Genomic DNA, 16,337 nt, shown 5'->3' with positions numbered 1-16,337 from the left:
CTCAGAGTGTCTCAGCGTGAAAATCCAAAGGTTTTGCACATTCCCATGTAAGATTCACTGCGGGATCTGGCCCAGTGTCACCAGAGTCCTCTGGTTCCGTCTTCAGGAACCAGACTGCTACATGTGCCCTTCAGGAATTTGGAGGTGATTCTGGGGAGGTGGGGGTACCTATTCTCCCTACTACTAGGTTCTTAAACCCCCAGTAGCTATGTCTTTATTTGTCTAGGTCAGTTATTAGTTTCCCAGTTCTGTTTAATCACTTAATATCTATTGTTGTTCAGTCCATTAGCTTTTACAAAAGGAAATTTGCTCTAAAGATGTGTAAATCTGCAAAAACAAATATACAAATGTTTCCTTTAGCATCTTGGGGGTTAGGCTTCTTTAAATTGAAAAAGAGTAAAAGCAGTAAAACATACCAAACAAAAACAACTGCTAATTGTTGGTATGAAGAAAAACCAAAATGTTTGCTATGGGCAACAAGATGCAAAGACTGGAAAAAAGGTAATTTTACTGATGAAATTCACTTTTTCATTCAAAGTTATAGCAAACCTATTGTTAGAAGTCTATGTGAGCCTGTGAGATCCGGGCATCTTCATCAAAATTTGAAACATTTTATATATATGTATGTGTGTGCATGCATACATGCATACTCATATCCAAAATTTTTGTGGTTTTTAAATTTTTACTTTTATTTGGCCTGGAAGTTTTGTCCACATTGAAGGAATGATGAATCTGACAAATATATTGATATATTCACTTAATGACCTCTACCTCCTGAAAGCCCAGTAAGTTAAATTTTCATTTTCCTCTCTAGATTCTACAGTGCCATTAAGAGGACCAGGGGGTATCTAGGCTCTCTGCAAATCGCTCTAGCTCCTATTGGTGGTGTTCCCTCAGTTATGGTAGGATAGTTCCCTGTATCCCAATTCCATTTAGCCACTGACAGCCAAATTATCTTTTACGCAGAAATATTAACTTCTGAAGGTAAAATCATAAATATACAAATACGCTTTGTCATGGAAGGTATAATCTTCCTGTCCCCACCCCCTTGTGCCTCTTCAGTCTCTAGGTGGGGGAAGGGGACTAGATTCATAGTTTAGCTCAGATCACGTAGAGCACAGTCCCAGGTCCAAGCCTTAAACCCATGGCTTCTCGGGACTTCTGCATCAGGCTGGCTGGCTGTACTTCTTGCAATCCTGACTCAAACTCCCAGGTCCCATGGGGATCATCTCCATCACCTGAAAGTGAGGACAAACAATAAAGAAAAGAAACAAATACCCACTAAGCCTACTTCTTGGAGCTGGGATAAAAGGAAGCAAAGGATGAGAAGTCTTTTCTCTTTTACTGGTTGAGTTCGTTGTACCCATACTGTGGATGAATTGTGACTTTCACCCTCTGGAAAAAGCAAATGAGTGGCTGAAATGGGCATAACAGAAAAGAGAGTCACAGAAAATGAGAAGTGACTGTCTTGGCCTCACCAGTTCTTGGTAGGGGATTCAGAGGCCTCCATGGTGGGCAATCATGGATTTGCTCCAATGGCTCCTCTACGGTACCTCTATGTTACCCAAACTGGGCATGCCAACACAAGGCCAGATTATACTAATAAACATAATTGAACCCAAATTACATAAATGCCTAGATGGGGATAAACTACTTCAGGACTACTTTGCAGGATTGGGAGACTGCTGCTGTATGTTACAGGAATTTAACTGGCACTCTTCTATAATATGCAAATCTAAGAAGAGCATGGATTGCATTGAGTCTGCAAGCTAGTCATGATCAAGTTTGAGTAAATCTCCTCAATATTGTTGCATCAGTACTCAGCACCTGACCTTGACAGGAGAGGAGGAGAGATCTCAGAGTCCCCCAACTCCCCCTCACCCCTACTAGAGATTCCATGTGTCAGCTATATTTTCTTCTCCCCTCACTTTCTCTCCTCTCTCTTGTCTTCTTCCAGTGTTCTTTTTGAGTACCTATCTGCTAAGTGTCTAGCCATTCAGATCCTATATCCTCCAGACACTGAGGATCCTATAAACAAAAGATCAGATGAAGCTATGTTTAGATATTGCCAAGGCATCAGAATGTCAGGCAAAAATGGATCTCAAACCCCAACGAACAAGCAGTGATTGTTTACTGCCAAATGAGAGCTAGGGAATTAAAATGAGCATAGTAATACTCCATTCCTATCTCACAATGTGGTTGAGAAGATCAAATAAGATAATATACATTAGGCATTTTATAAATTGTAAAGTGATCTGTGGAGTTCAGCTCTTATTATTAGGTGAGGAAAACAAAATCCAGAGAATGTTAAGAGACCCAGCCACATAGTTAATCTATGGTAGAGACAAAACTAGATTGAGTTTAATGCTCTATCACAGTATCCCTATGTTTTTATTTCATATTTTTAAAAAAGTTTTATTGATTTGTTTTATTTTTCCATTAGAAATGTTTCCAGATGGTTCTGATTCTGTGAGAGCTCTCCTGCAACAAAGTAAAACAATTAAGCAAAACTAACAATATAGTGACCTCATCTGAAAGTGTATGCAATGGTTATATACCTATAGCACTACTTCACCCCCAACCTTTGTATTTTAAAAGTTTTTTTTAATGAACAGAAATGTATTTCTCTCCCTCCAGTTTCCCACTCCATTGGTAAAAAAAAAAAAAGAGAAAAGAATAAGACATTGCTTGTACCACATATGCATAGTTAAGCAAAACAATTTCTCTCATTGGTTGTATATAGATGGCCCCAGAGGATCCTAAAGCATCAAAATGAAATGGTTAATATCTGAGATTTTGCAACATCCTTACTGATTTAAGATAAATTTTTACAGTCTTTAAAAAGGACTAGGATCAAATGGGTAAAAATAAGATGAAACAAAGCTATTTTAATTGTTGAAGAAGAGTTACACTCATGCTTTGCTGGTGGAATTGCAAATTTAGATCTTTTTGGAAAGTGATTTGGAAAGTAACAAATAGAGTTACAAAATAATTATGCCCTTTGGTCTCAGAATTTCATTATTGGGGATATGCCGTAAAAGCATTATTATTTGAAAATTTTGTTTAACCAAATGAATAATTAAAAAAAAAAGAAAAAGCCTTCAATAATAAATATGCTTAGTACAGAAAAAAATACTTTCTTCTTTTGCTCATGTCCAAAAATGTATGTCTCATCCTGTTAGTCCATCGCCTGTCTGGCAGAAGGTAGGCTGAGGTATTTCTTCTTCAGTCTTCTGCACTCAGGGTTTATTACTTTCCTAGTTGTTTTCCTCTATAATGTTGTTGTCATTATATAAATTGTTCTCCTAATTCTGCTTATTTCATTCTGTATTGTGTTTTAAAGAAATCTTCCCAGTTCCCTTTGAAATTATTCATTTCATAATTTAGCAAAATACTCTTTCATTGCATTCATGTACCACAATTTGTTTAGCAAGTATGATTACAGCTGCTCCAAATATTTTTGCATATATTTTTCTTTGCTCCTTTGGGGGTATAGGTTTAGTAGTGATATATCTGTGGTAAACGATACATACAATTTAGTAAGTTTTGGTGGCATAGTTCCAAGTTGCTTTCCAGAATGACTGGACTAATATGTAGCTCTGCCAATAGTACGCTAGTATAGCTAGAAATACATACATACGTACATACATACACACATACATACATAACACACATATAAGCATATTAAAGCTATCTATACAAAGATTTTCACAGGAGCATCATAAAAAAATCACCAAAAAATTGGAAATCACCTAAATGTACTAACAATAGGAAAATAAATGGTAGTCTATTGATACAATACTATGAAGCAATTAAGACTAATAGATAGAAGTTATACAACATAATCTCAGAAGATGTGCATGTAATAATGTGAATTTATCATCTGCATGTAATGTAGGGGAAAAAAAGAACCAAGAAGAATTAACTATGACCACCAAAGAGGAAAAGTGAATATAGAATAATGGACAAAAGAGTTTTGATGAAGAATTAGAGGGAGTAATTTAAAATTGTTAGGGCATTTTATACATTAAAATTAATTTAAATATAGCTCATTATGAAGCAAGTTTAGTTGGTTGCAATATGTCAATACATTAATTGTTAGTCTTTTAGTGAAACATTTTTTAAAGGAATAAGAGGCAATATGAAAAAGCTCTGTACATTGATGGTGTCAAACTCGTAAGAAATGAGGCCATTGAAATAAGCACAAGGATCACAGTGGATTGCATATTGACTTAGAAAAACCATGTGTTAACATTATCTATTTGTATTATATTTTTAATATTTTTAAAATATTTTCCAATTACATTTTAATCTGGTTCAGACCAAACTTGGGAGTAGGCCCCTGTTTGACTCCTCTGCTATCATTTAGGCCAGAGGTGTCAAATATAGGACACGAAGCCCACAACACTCCAGAGTGCAATCTACACTAGATTAAAATGTAATTAGAAAATATTTAACAAAATAACATAATAGAACATAGATAATGTTAATATGTGGTTTTCTAAGTTAATATGTGGCCCACAGAGATCCTTATGTGTGGTTTAGAGGCCCCAGTTTCTATTTGAATTTGACACCACTGACTCAGGCAACTTAGCTCAGAGAACCTTGTGTGTGCAGAGCATTATACAAGAGTGATTGGAAATGATACATAGGAAAAAGAAGTCATCTTTGGTACTGCCCTTAGGAAGTTATAAACTAATGTTTCTTCTGATGTCTTAAGAAGCAGGACTAATTATGTGTAAATTAACAAGTGTTTGCCAAGATGAGCATGAAGGCCATTTTTGAATTTAGAAAGAAGTACATCTTTATTTAATTCCAGAGTTTAATGTGTGCTAAGATACGCTTAAGTTTCACAAGTCTTTGGCACATTTCTTCATGGTTCTGGCTTTATGCCTGGTTCTGAGTTTCCTGTTCGTATTTCCCAAAATATGTCATTCCTGAGGGATTCAAGTCTGAACAGGCTCTGAGTAACTATAAGGGTACTAGCAAAAGACCACTTTCTCCTTAATTTCAGCCTTGAAGCAGCCTCTGGACCATTTGACAAGAAAGAGGTTGTTTAATAAGTTAATAATATCCTTTTAGGCTTTAGAACCAAATAGAAAGATTTTTAGAAAAAAATCACTTGCAACAGTAACCAAAGTTGTACCAGTTCTCCTCTTTTGATCTTTGCTATATGCCTTGTCTTTCGACATCAGCTTCAAGTCAACAGTTTTCATTCTGAGGAAATCCAAGAGGGCTGTCTTCCAGATTGAAAAGCTGGGATAAGTCTGAAGAGCTCCTAATTCTACAGTGATCAAGGAAAGTAGGGTAAGATAACTCTTTGTACATGCAAGATTTTGGGTGAAATTTTTTTCTCTTTCTCATGACTTTATTTTACCTATTTTTTCAATAAGTTCTACTTAGACAGATGTTTGCAAGATGCCTATCAAAAAGAGAGCCCTGAAAGTCATTCCATGGAAACTGGCTTCTAGGGTTAGTTAGTTTGAGGTTGTTCGTCTTTATGAATGAGGAACTAAAGGGAAAATTCAAATCTATATGTATATGTTTGTGTCATATTCAGAGAAAGATGTATGAGGATAAAAGGACCATAGATTTAGGTGTGGAAGAGACCTCAGAAATCTCTCTGCCCCTCTTCCTTTATACAGTTGAGGAAACTGAGGTCCAGGGAAGCTAAATGATTTGCCCAAGGTCAAAAAGGGACTGAGTCACAGGCAGAATTTGAATTCAAGTCCTCTAGCTATAGAACCAGTGTTCTTTCCACTATACCTGTTGATATCTATTCATGCATCAGGTAATATGCAAAATAGTATTATAAATTATGCAAGAAACAGATTGTCTCAGTTGTGGTAGTGATGCCATCACTAGCCCTCTCTCTTTCTTCGTCTATCTTTTTGTCTACCTGGAATCAGGCAGACTTATCTTTATGAGCTCAAATCTGGCCTCAACACTACTATATAACCCTGAGCAAGTCACTTAACCCTGTTTGTCTCAGTTTCCTCATCTGTAAAATGAGCTGGAGAAAGAAATGGCAAACCATTCCAGTAACTTTGCCAAGAAAACCCCCAAATGGGGTCACAAAATGTCAGACACAACTGAAAAATGACTGAACAACAAAAAGTCTTAGTGTAGTTAATGAGTGCACTTTTAAGCTAAGTGAAATTTTAAGCTAGTAAAGCTTAAAATTACACTAAGACTTTTCTAAGTTGTATATCTATATTGATATAGAATTATGTAGATATGGACACTAAATTTATATATCTATGTATATATATATGTGTATATATATGTGGTGTATGTATGTGTGTGTGTATATATATACACACATATATATGTATGTGTATATATATGTGTGTATATATATATATATATACACATATATATGTATGTATGTGTATGTATATGTCTGTGTGTATATATATATATATGTATATTTATGACTGTAACTTCTAGGAAATTACCAGTATATAAACTCCCCCTATGATAGAGATTGACAACTTGTGAGTAAACTATAGTCTTACTTTCACAGGAATTTCATGGTGACTTCTTAGACTCCATGGGTTTGTCCTCATGCTTTCCATTACTTCCCAAAGTCCTTGAAGTCTTACCGATTTCCCTGCTAGAACTCAACTATCACCTGGCCTTTCCATCTGCCATGAACTGAGCTGTCCTTTATGTGTTGTCTCTCTCAATCAAAATATTAGCTCTTTGAGATTATGGATTGTCTTACTTTTCTGTCTCAATCCTCATGCTTAGTATAGTACTTTGCACATAGTAAAGTTTAATAAAAGCTCTTCCATTCCTTTCAATGAAACAGAGATTTGAAGAGGAAGAGGTAGAGGTAAGAAAGGTGGGTATTCTAGGCATGGAGGTAGAAGTGTTGTGGATGAGGCACAGTAAAGGGGGCCAGTTTAGCTGAACTGTGGAGTGAGAGGAAAGAACAGTAAAATGTAGCTGGACAGATAGATTGGAGTCAGATTGTGAAGGGCTTTAAATGCCAAAAGGAAGAGTTTATACTTAATGCTATAGGCAGTAGAGGCCATTGGAATTTCTCAAGTAGGTGAGTGACATGGTCAGACCTGCACTGTAGAAAATCACTATGGCAGCTATATGGAGGATGACAGAAGGGACTTGAGGCAGGAAGGCCCAAATCAAGGTACTATTGCAAAGTCTAGGTAAAAAAAAATCTCTGAATTAGGGTGGTAGCTATGTGAAGAGAGAGAAAAGGTAGGGTATGAAAGATGTCATGACAAGATTTGGCAATAGATTGGATTTGTGGGGTATGAAAAAGTGATAAATCAAGGATGATAATGAGCTTGTGAACCCAGGAGACTGGAAAGATGGTGGTGTCCTTGATCAAGCATTTTGGGGGCTAGGTAGAGAGGAATAATGAGTTTTGTTGTGAGGTAGCTAGCTATGAACTAAATCTAATGCTGGAATCAAAGTCAGGAAGGCCTTAGTTCAAATCCTGCCTCAGATTCTTACTAGCTTTGTGACCCTGCACAAATCCCTTGAACTTGTCAGACTCAGTTTCCTCTCCTGTAAAATGGAGAGAATAAAGCACCTACCTCACAGCATTGTTTTGAGGATGAAATGAGATAACATGTAAAGTGCTTTGCAAATCTTAAGGTGCTATATAAATATTTGCTATTTTGCACATGTTGAGTTTGAGATATCTATGTAACAAAATGTCTGGTAGGCAGTTCGTGATATAGGACTGGAGCTCAGGAGAGAGAATAGAGCTGGTTATACAGATCTGAGAGTTATCTGCATAGAGAAGATAATTAAGACAATGGAAGCTGATGAGGTCACCAAGTGAGAGAGTATAAAGAAAGAAGAAGGGCCAGGGTGAAACCTTGGGGGATACCCACAGTTAGATGGCATGACGTGGGTGGTGATTCAGCAAAAGACAAAAAAAAAAGAAGTCTGACACACAGAAGAACCAAGACAGAGCATAAATAAAGTAATTTTGGGGAAAAAACCCAACCACCATAAAACGGTTGAATTCGAGTGGACTCCATCAGATGTGTTGGACATGTGGATCCCTGTACCATCAGGCTGTACCATAAGACCATTGTAACCCTTTATAATTCTAAGATTCTACAATTATAAGTAAGCTGCTAAAAGCAATTATTCTCAGTCAACATTGTCAGTGAAAGTAGACAAGGAAATTTGGGAAAGAAATGGTGCAAATAATAGTCAAATAATGGATAATCCAAAAAGAATTTGTATTTGGCTTTCTAAGTTTGTTGGAGACATGAATTCAATTACGTAACTAAATCTATCTAATCTGACCCCTACTTACCATAGGAATGAAGAATAGTTACATAACACAAGCTCATATATACCACTCATTTATTTTCACTGTGCCTGGCACTGACTTTCTTTTGGCTTAGCTTTACTCTGATAAAATTTGGAGGGAAGGACAATTATTAATAATATGTAAACTAGGCAGTCCTGTTAATTTATATCTGGAATTTCTTTTCATTCATTCATTCATTCATTCATTCGTTCATTCTTTCATTCATTCAACACTTCTTGGTCCCTTGTACCTGTGATATTCATGCTAGGTAATGGGAAAGATACAAAGAGAGATTTTTAAATGGTCCCTCCCCTGAAACAATTTACAATATAATAGGGAAAACAGAATATCTATACATACAAAGTTAGGATAATAAGTACTTTAAAAAGTATATAAGGGAGAGATTACTTCCAACTGGTAAAGTGACTCCATAGAGGAGCTGGCATTTAAGCTGAGTCTTGAAGGAGGGTTGGGATATAAATTCATTTCAACTAACATTTATGAAGAAACTAATATATGTGCAAGATATTGCATCTGCTGGAGATACAATAGCAGAAATGAAATAGTCCTTTCCTTCCTTGAATGTCAACAGGTGGAGATAGGGCAGAAATGGGGGGAGCATTCCAGGAATAAGGAACTGTGGAAGCAAAGTGTGCAGAAGAAGAAAAGCCTAGAATGTATCTAAAGCATAGATAACAAGTAGTTCAATTTGGCTGGATCCACTCCTGTATGCTAATAGCAGCATAGTAATATATTACTTTTCTGTTATCACAGAGATAATGAAGTATTACACATAAGTGGATTTTTCAGGTAACTGAAATTTACCCTTTCAAGTATCAAAACTTAAAACAATTTAACATTTTTGGTGAAAAATTTTCTAAAATGCGTTATTCCACTACCTTAGTAAACAGAATATTAAAAGTTACATTATTTATAAACTGAAAAGGGTGGATGAGCGGTAAGGGCTGTCTCCCACCACTATACTGAAACAGTTTTATCCAATGTTATGAATGGCTCCCTAATCATCAAAACCAGTGGCTCCCCCCCCCCCCCATTTCTCATCCTCAACCTCTCTGTAGTGTTTGGCACTGTGGACCACTCATTCATTTTACGCTTTCTTAATTGTCTCTATAATTTATTCTCTGTGGTGGCTATTACAAGCCTCCCCCACCCTTCTCCTCAAGCCTCTATTCTGTCTCATCCAGTCATTTTAGCAAAAAACTTGCTTCATACTTAGAAAATAGAAATCACTCTCCATAAGGTCTCTCTTCTCCCTATTATACATCTCATAAACCCTTAACATCAACCTACTCCATTCTCTGATGAAGAGGTGGCTTTTCTACTTACCATGTTCATCCTCTATATCTCCTACAGAAGATGAATCCTGTATTTTTCTCTCTCTCCATCTCTCTCTTCCTCATCTATCTGACTCTGTGTATTTTACTGTCTCTCTGTCTTTCTGTCTCTGACTTTCTCCTTCTTCTCCTTCTTCTCTCAATCTCTTCTCTCTCCTTCTTTTCTCTCTTTCTCATCTGACTCTGTCTCTGTTTTGTTGTTTCTTTGTCTTTGATTTGGACTTTTTCCTCTCTTCATCTCTTCTCTCTCTCTCTCTGTCTCTCTCTCTCTCTCTTTCTCTCTCTCTCTCTCATTTTCGCTCACTCTGTCTATTGGTTCATTTTCTGCTACCTAAAAACATTCACAGGTTGAATAAAGCCTTTCCTTTACCTAATCCTTACCAAAAACTATTTTTTGTGATCTTCCCACTACTAGTAACCCCCTCAAATTACACTGTATTAACTTTATTTTTTATTTTTACATGTATTTCCCAACAGAATATAAACTTTTTGAGGGCAAGGAATATTTCATTTTTGTCTTTGTATCCCCAACACATAGCAAAGTTCTTGACACTTGCTATTCAGTCCTTCAGTTGTGTCCAACTCTTTGTGACCTCGTGGACTTGTCCATGAGGTTTTCTTGACAAAGATACTGGAGTGGTTTCATATTTCCTTTTCAAGTGTGTCCCCATTTTACAGTTGAAGAACTGAAGCAAATAGAGGGTAAGTGACTTGTCCAGGGTCACACACTTATTAAGTACCTAAGGTTGGATTTGAACTCAGGTCTTCCTGATTTCAAGCTTGATGCTCTATTCATGATACCACCTAGTTGCCCTGCCTAATACTTACTAGGTGTTTAATAGATGCTTGGTAACCTGGGAGCTGTGGCAAAGGCCTGTAATCCCAATTACTGGGAAGGTTGAGGCTAGAAAGGTATTTGAATTTGTAATTCTGAGCTATATTGGGCCATGCCCCTCAAGTGTCTACATGAAGTTGTACATCAATATGATGAGCCTCCTAGAGGTGGGTGTGGGGTGTGGGCACACACTAGTTGCCTAAGCAGATTGGAAATGGGGCAGATTGAAGCTTCTCTGTCAGTCAAGTTCCAGCCTGGCTAAGGTTAGTCTTTAAAAAAGAGGAGGAAGTTGGTGATTGGAAGATTAATATGGTGCTAAAGTAGGACTTTGGTGCAGAACGGCAGAATCATTGCGTTGATCTTAAATTTTAAATCCAGGGGCACCTAGGTGGTACAGTGGATAGAGCACTGGCCCTGGATTCAGGAGGACCTGAGTTCAAATCTGGTGTCAGACACGTAACACTTACTAGCTTACTTAACACTTACTTAACCCCATTGCCTAATCAAAAATAATAAAAAAGCAACTGCAAATGTTAAAAATTCATTTCAAAAATCATTTATTTAGTTCATGCCAAGTGCAAGGCATCATACCAGGTACTGGGCATTCAAAGACAAACACAAATATAGCTCTTGTCCTCAAAGCACTTACATTCAATTGGAAAAGGGTATCAATTCATCTTCAGTGAAACTCATAGAGGAGCTAGCAGTTCAATAGCTGTAGGCAGACGGGTGGTTCAGTGGCCTGTAGTCAGGAAGACCTGAGTTTAAGTGAAGAGTTGGACAGGACTGAAAATAATCCATTTCTGCCCATACGGCAGACTCCACATGCAATTTGTGTTATAAATTCTTACTAGTACTATGTAATCCTTCCACTGTGTGGTATTAGCAGAGAGATCTGGACTTCAAGTCCAGCTGTGTCATTTACTTGTGTGTAATTTGTAGCTTACTTTACCTGTCCAGGATTCAGTCTCCTCATCTATAAAATAAGGGGGTTTTATTGGTTGATCTGTAAGGTCTCCTCTAGCTCTGGATCTTAAGATTGTTTTTGTTGACTACTTCAAACTCTTGTCTATTCTACTGCAGCAATTACCAAGAAAAATCTTAGTGAACTAGGGAAAAAAAAGCTACCTGCTTCTTTGATAATAGCAAGAAAGGAGGAGAGGTAGAAATCTGCACTCCTTCTCACAAGGGACCTGAAAAGAGGGGAACTTGAGCAGAAGAAAAGACAGTGGTAATGAACTAAATGAACAGGTCAAGAATGTAGACATGCCTTTAGCAGTTTAACACTTATAAGAGGACTTAAGGGTCAGCTTCAGCAACCCCAAATACACCTAGTGTTAATCACCAGTAATTAGCATGTAAGCCACTATCAAATAGTCTTGACACTATACTAGGAACATTATTTGATTATTTAAATTCTGGCTTTTTCACTGCTTCGAATACCTCACAAGCTTAAAAAGCCTCTTTCGTTGTTCAGTCATTTCAGTCATGTCCGGCTCTTTGTGACCCCATTTGGGTTTTCTTGGCAAAGATACTAGAGTGGTTTGCCATTTCCTTCTCTATAGAAAGCCTCTACACTGAACCCATAGGCCATTAGGGGATCTAAGCTATGGCCACGGTCCACACAGTACATGTTCTGAGGGATCCTTTAAGCAATGCTTAACAACACAGAGCAAAAGCAAAGGAGCCCAGTAATAATGGAACTGCGGACAGGAAATAAAAGAGGAGATGAGAAGGAAGAGAGAAAAGAAGTAGAAGAAAAGCGAAAGTGCTCTTAACATTTTTCTTACTGTTTCTCTAGGGACTTAGAGTACTGTGGATTTCTGTGATTAATTATTTCATGAGAACCCTCTATAGTCAAATTCGGATAGCATTCATTATTTTCCAGAAATTCTGTGCAGAATCACAGGCAGGGATTTGGAGGCCATGCACACAAGTACAAAGACTAGCTACTGAGTTACACTCAGGATGGCTATGGCATTAGCCATAATCCTAGAGAACTTCATCCTTAATTGCATCATTAGTAGCAGAAACCTATGCCTAGGAATACAGTAAAGCAGACTATAGGTGAAAGAATGTATTTTCTTGGCAGTCCAGAAATATAGGGCCATTAAAAAATTTGATAAGGACACATACATCTCAGCTGGATCGTCAAGGTTGTGGGCAAGAGCCCTATCTACACATTTCATGTTGTTATTGTTGTTCAGTTATGGCTGCATCTTCATGATCCCCTAGGCCATAGCACACCAATACCTCACAAGCTTAAAAAGCCTCTTTTATTGTTCAGTCATTTCAGTCACGTCTGGCTCTTTGTGACCCCCTTGGGGGTTTTCTTGGCAAAGATAATGCAATGGTTTACCACTTCCTGCTCCAGTGGATTTAGGCAAATAGTAAGTGACTTGCCCAGCATCACCTAGCTAGTATGTATCTGAGGCCAGATTTGAACTCAGGAAGATGAGTGTTTCTGACGCCAAGCCTGGCTCTTTATCCACTGTGCCAAAGTTCCAGAGACTAATGCTTGACTTTCACGTAAGGGACAACTTCCTAATAATACTATCCAAAATGGACTGGATTGCTTCAGGAGGGTTTCCCTTCATTGCACGTCTTCAAGTAGAGGCTGGATGACAATTTATCAGGTGTCTTGTAGTGGGAATTTAATTTAGGTATGGATTGGCTTAGATGGTCACTGAGATGCTTTTCAATCTAAAGTTCCTTGATTCTGTCTATTGGTGAAGAGGAATACCTATGTAGGTGAAACCACAAGTCAACCCTCAAAGTATAATTTCCGTTCTTTTAACATCTGAAATTGCCAGTAAAATAAAAAGTGCAATAGAATTGATATTGCCTAGAAGTAGCAATCTCTTATGAACTCAATTACGGTACAGAAAATTGCTAGATTTTCGCTGGTGAACTTCAAAGAAAACTATTGCTATGTATTGTCAGCAAAAACCTGATATAGAAGATCAGTATCACTCATCTGCTCCAAAGCACTGCCTACATAGACATGTGTACATATTACATAGAAATTATTATAGTTACATGTTTAGTCATGATAAAAGCCAAGAGTGATTTAGTTTTTGACTTTTTATTATTATGAGAACTCCCAATTAGTGAGCCTTTTAAATGAATTTGATTCAAAATTTGAGCTCATTCATTTTGCTAGATTACCACATAAAGTGGATTAGTGAGATGACTCATTAGAGAGCATAAGCAGACTAATTTTTTCCCCATAGCAATAATGTGGGAAATTACAACCTACACTAGATTTTATGATTTGTTACTTATCATCAACCTTGAATTAGTCAGTTTTGGAACGGCAAAGAATAGATGGCTATACTCCTCCCCCAAATCCATGGCCCAGAAAATAAGATAGAAAAATAGTAGTCACAGGCAAATGTAAATGTATAAGCAGTATAGTTTAATTTACAGAAACTGTACTAATAGGAAAGTGTTTTTGAAATTCCAAATCAAGTGAGAGAGAAGCATCGGTTGCCTCCACATGCTGGAGTATTTTCCAGATTTTCTGAGTAATTAACCTAGTTCCAGGGAGAAACCAAACTCACCTATTAATAGAAGCTACTGGCAGTGGAAATTGCAGCCTTAGAAAAGCCCACTTTAGCTGAAGAAGCCCCTTTTAGCTTAGTGCTTTACTGCCTTGACACTAATTTGTTAGATAAATTTGGAAAAATTCTGGTTATGCCAGTGGTACCCAGGTCAAAGCAGGGAAAGTTGCTGGGAAAGCAGGTGAAATCATTAGTGAAGTTATAAGTGAATAAGTGAAATTATCCTCTGTGGGATAAGTCTTGTACTTCTAGAAGTCTTGGGTTTATTATAAATTAAACAGAACACATCAAAATATGATAGTATATATACGAATTCTGGGACACATTTCAGTGACTGCATTGGCCTTTCACCCACCTTCAGGAGAATGGAGGGGTTGAAGTGGGGAGTGGGGGCAGCTACAGGTTGGGAGCTACTGTTTTGTTTTTCAAATGTTGCAGTGATGCTTTTTTTTTCACATTGATGTCACCTCCCTATAAACTCTCCTCCAACTGAACAATCCCTTGTAACAAAAGAGTTACAATTAGATGAAACAAGTTGACACACTGGCTTTGCCTGATGATATATCACTTCTCCACCATCTGTAGTTTACCAGTCTTTTCCTGTGTATGCTTCACAGTAAGTTTCCAGGAGTCAAGACTGGTCATGGTCATAGGCAAACATAGAACATGGACAAGGCATAGTGTGCACACCCTAAGGGAGCATTCCCCCAGCCCTTCCAATGGAAATACTTTCCTAGGATATACTGACATAATGGCCCATGCTCTCTACATGTCTCTGATCATCACACTGATCTAAGACAAGTTCTGATGTCTTTTGTGCTGTTTTCCTTCACACGATTGGGATCATGGTGTATATTTTCTATTGGACAAAAGTCTTCTCAACTTATCTGAATTAATTATAGTTGATGTTTCTTATGATGCAATTCTTATAATACAATTACAGTGTATTCCCTACACATGTGCCTTACTACCCTGGGACTTTAAGTATGTGTACACTTTACCTATGAACAATTGTGCAATGGTGAGATGGTATGAGTCAGGTTTACAAGCCAGCAAAGGAGACTGAGATGGTCCAATAGATAGGAGGAGAACCAGGAGAGAGCAGTGTAAAACAAGCTTTGAGAGAGAAAGTATCCAGAACAAAGGATGGTGAAGAATGTCAGATGCTGCAGAGAGGTCAAGAGGGGTAAGGATGACAAAATGTCATTAAATCTGGCAATTAGATCTTTGGTAACCTGTGAGTGTAGTTTTAGTCAAATGATGAAATTAGAAGCAAGATTACTAAAGGGTTTAGAATTCAGTGACAAAATAGGAAGGAGAGGTAGCAAGTGTAGACAGCTTTCTCTAGGAGTTTAGGCAAGAAAGGGATGAGGACAATAGATGGGAATCAAATGAAGATTTTTTTTTTTTAAGATGGGAGACACATGAATGTGTTTGTAGGCAGTGCAGGAACCAGGAGACAGGAAGAGATTGAAGATGAGAAAGAGAGTGGAAATGATAGTGGGGACAATAAGCTGGAGAAGACATGAGGGGGATGAGATCGTATGCACCCTATGGGCCTGTTGAAGAATAGTACCTCTTTATCTGAGACTAAAAGGTGGAGAGAGATGCCTCAATGATGTGAGATTAGAAAGAGAGATGAAGGAATGGATTCAATTAATGAATGGGCTAATTTTTTCCCCAGTGAAGTACAAGGCAACATCCTTAACTAAGAAGGTGAGGAGAGGTGATGGTGCAGGAGGATTGAAGAGAAATGAAAAGTTTTGGAAAATCTGCTATGGAGTATGGAATAGTAAATTCTTTATGGAGGAATAGAATGACTTCTGTTTTTGCAGTGAGGGCCAAGTCAAAATTGGGTAAGGTAAATGTAAAATAGATCCAAGCAGCATGATTTTTATGATTTTTTAGCTTAGTTTTACAATATGCTTCAACAGAAGCAAAAGAAGGTGAATGAATGGTATGAGTAACCTAGGGTGAGGGTTTGGTAAGTACAGTGATAGGACTAGGAGAGTGGGGATTTGAGAACTGAGGAGAATGTAAAGTTGAATTGATTTACCAAGGTGTCGTGATAGGGAAGGGAGGGGAACTATAGCTAGTATTGGAGTAATGACCTGTAGAAAAGTGAAGAAAATGGAAATCACAGTGAGGATGAAAAATAAACTTAGGGGCCATTAAGCATAGGAAAAGGTGAAATGGCAGAAGAAGAAATTTGGATTTCAAAACATGGGTAGTTTTCAACATTCACTCCCACAAGTTTTTGAATTCCAAATTTTCACCCCATCTCC

The 16,337-nt window shown here is 37.5% G+C and overlaps 1 protein-coding gene across 2 annotated transcripts in view; it reads left to right on the top strand.

Moving 5' to 3' along the window:
• Nucleotides 1-4,972: 4,972 nt before the first annotated feature.
• Nucleotides 4,973-16,337, top strand: part of IL1R1 (interleukin 1 receptor type 1) — a 73,141-nt gene continuing 61,776 nt past the window's right edge. For both annotated transcript variants that reach the window (XM_078147379.1, XM_020987877.2), the window contains exon 1: nucleotides 4,973-5,307. The gene's annotated coding sequence lies outside the window, so the exon portion shown is untranslated. The remainder of the gene's footprint in view (nucleotides 5,308-16,337) is intronic.

This window comes from Phascolarctos cinereus, unplaced genomic scaffold, assembly GCF_003287225.1.
Source record: "Phascolarctos cinereus isolate Bilbo 61053 unplaced genomic scaffold, phaCin_HiC Scaffold_7;HRSCAF=346, whole genome shotgun sequence".
Taxonomy (NCBI): domain Eukaryota; kingdom Metazoa; phylum Chordata; class Mammalia; order Diprotodontia; family Phascolarctidae; genus Phascolarctos; species Phascolarctos cinereus.
Note: the sequence above shows the minus strand (reverse complement) of the source record. Positions and strands in the feature narration are given on the sequence as shown.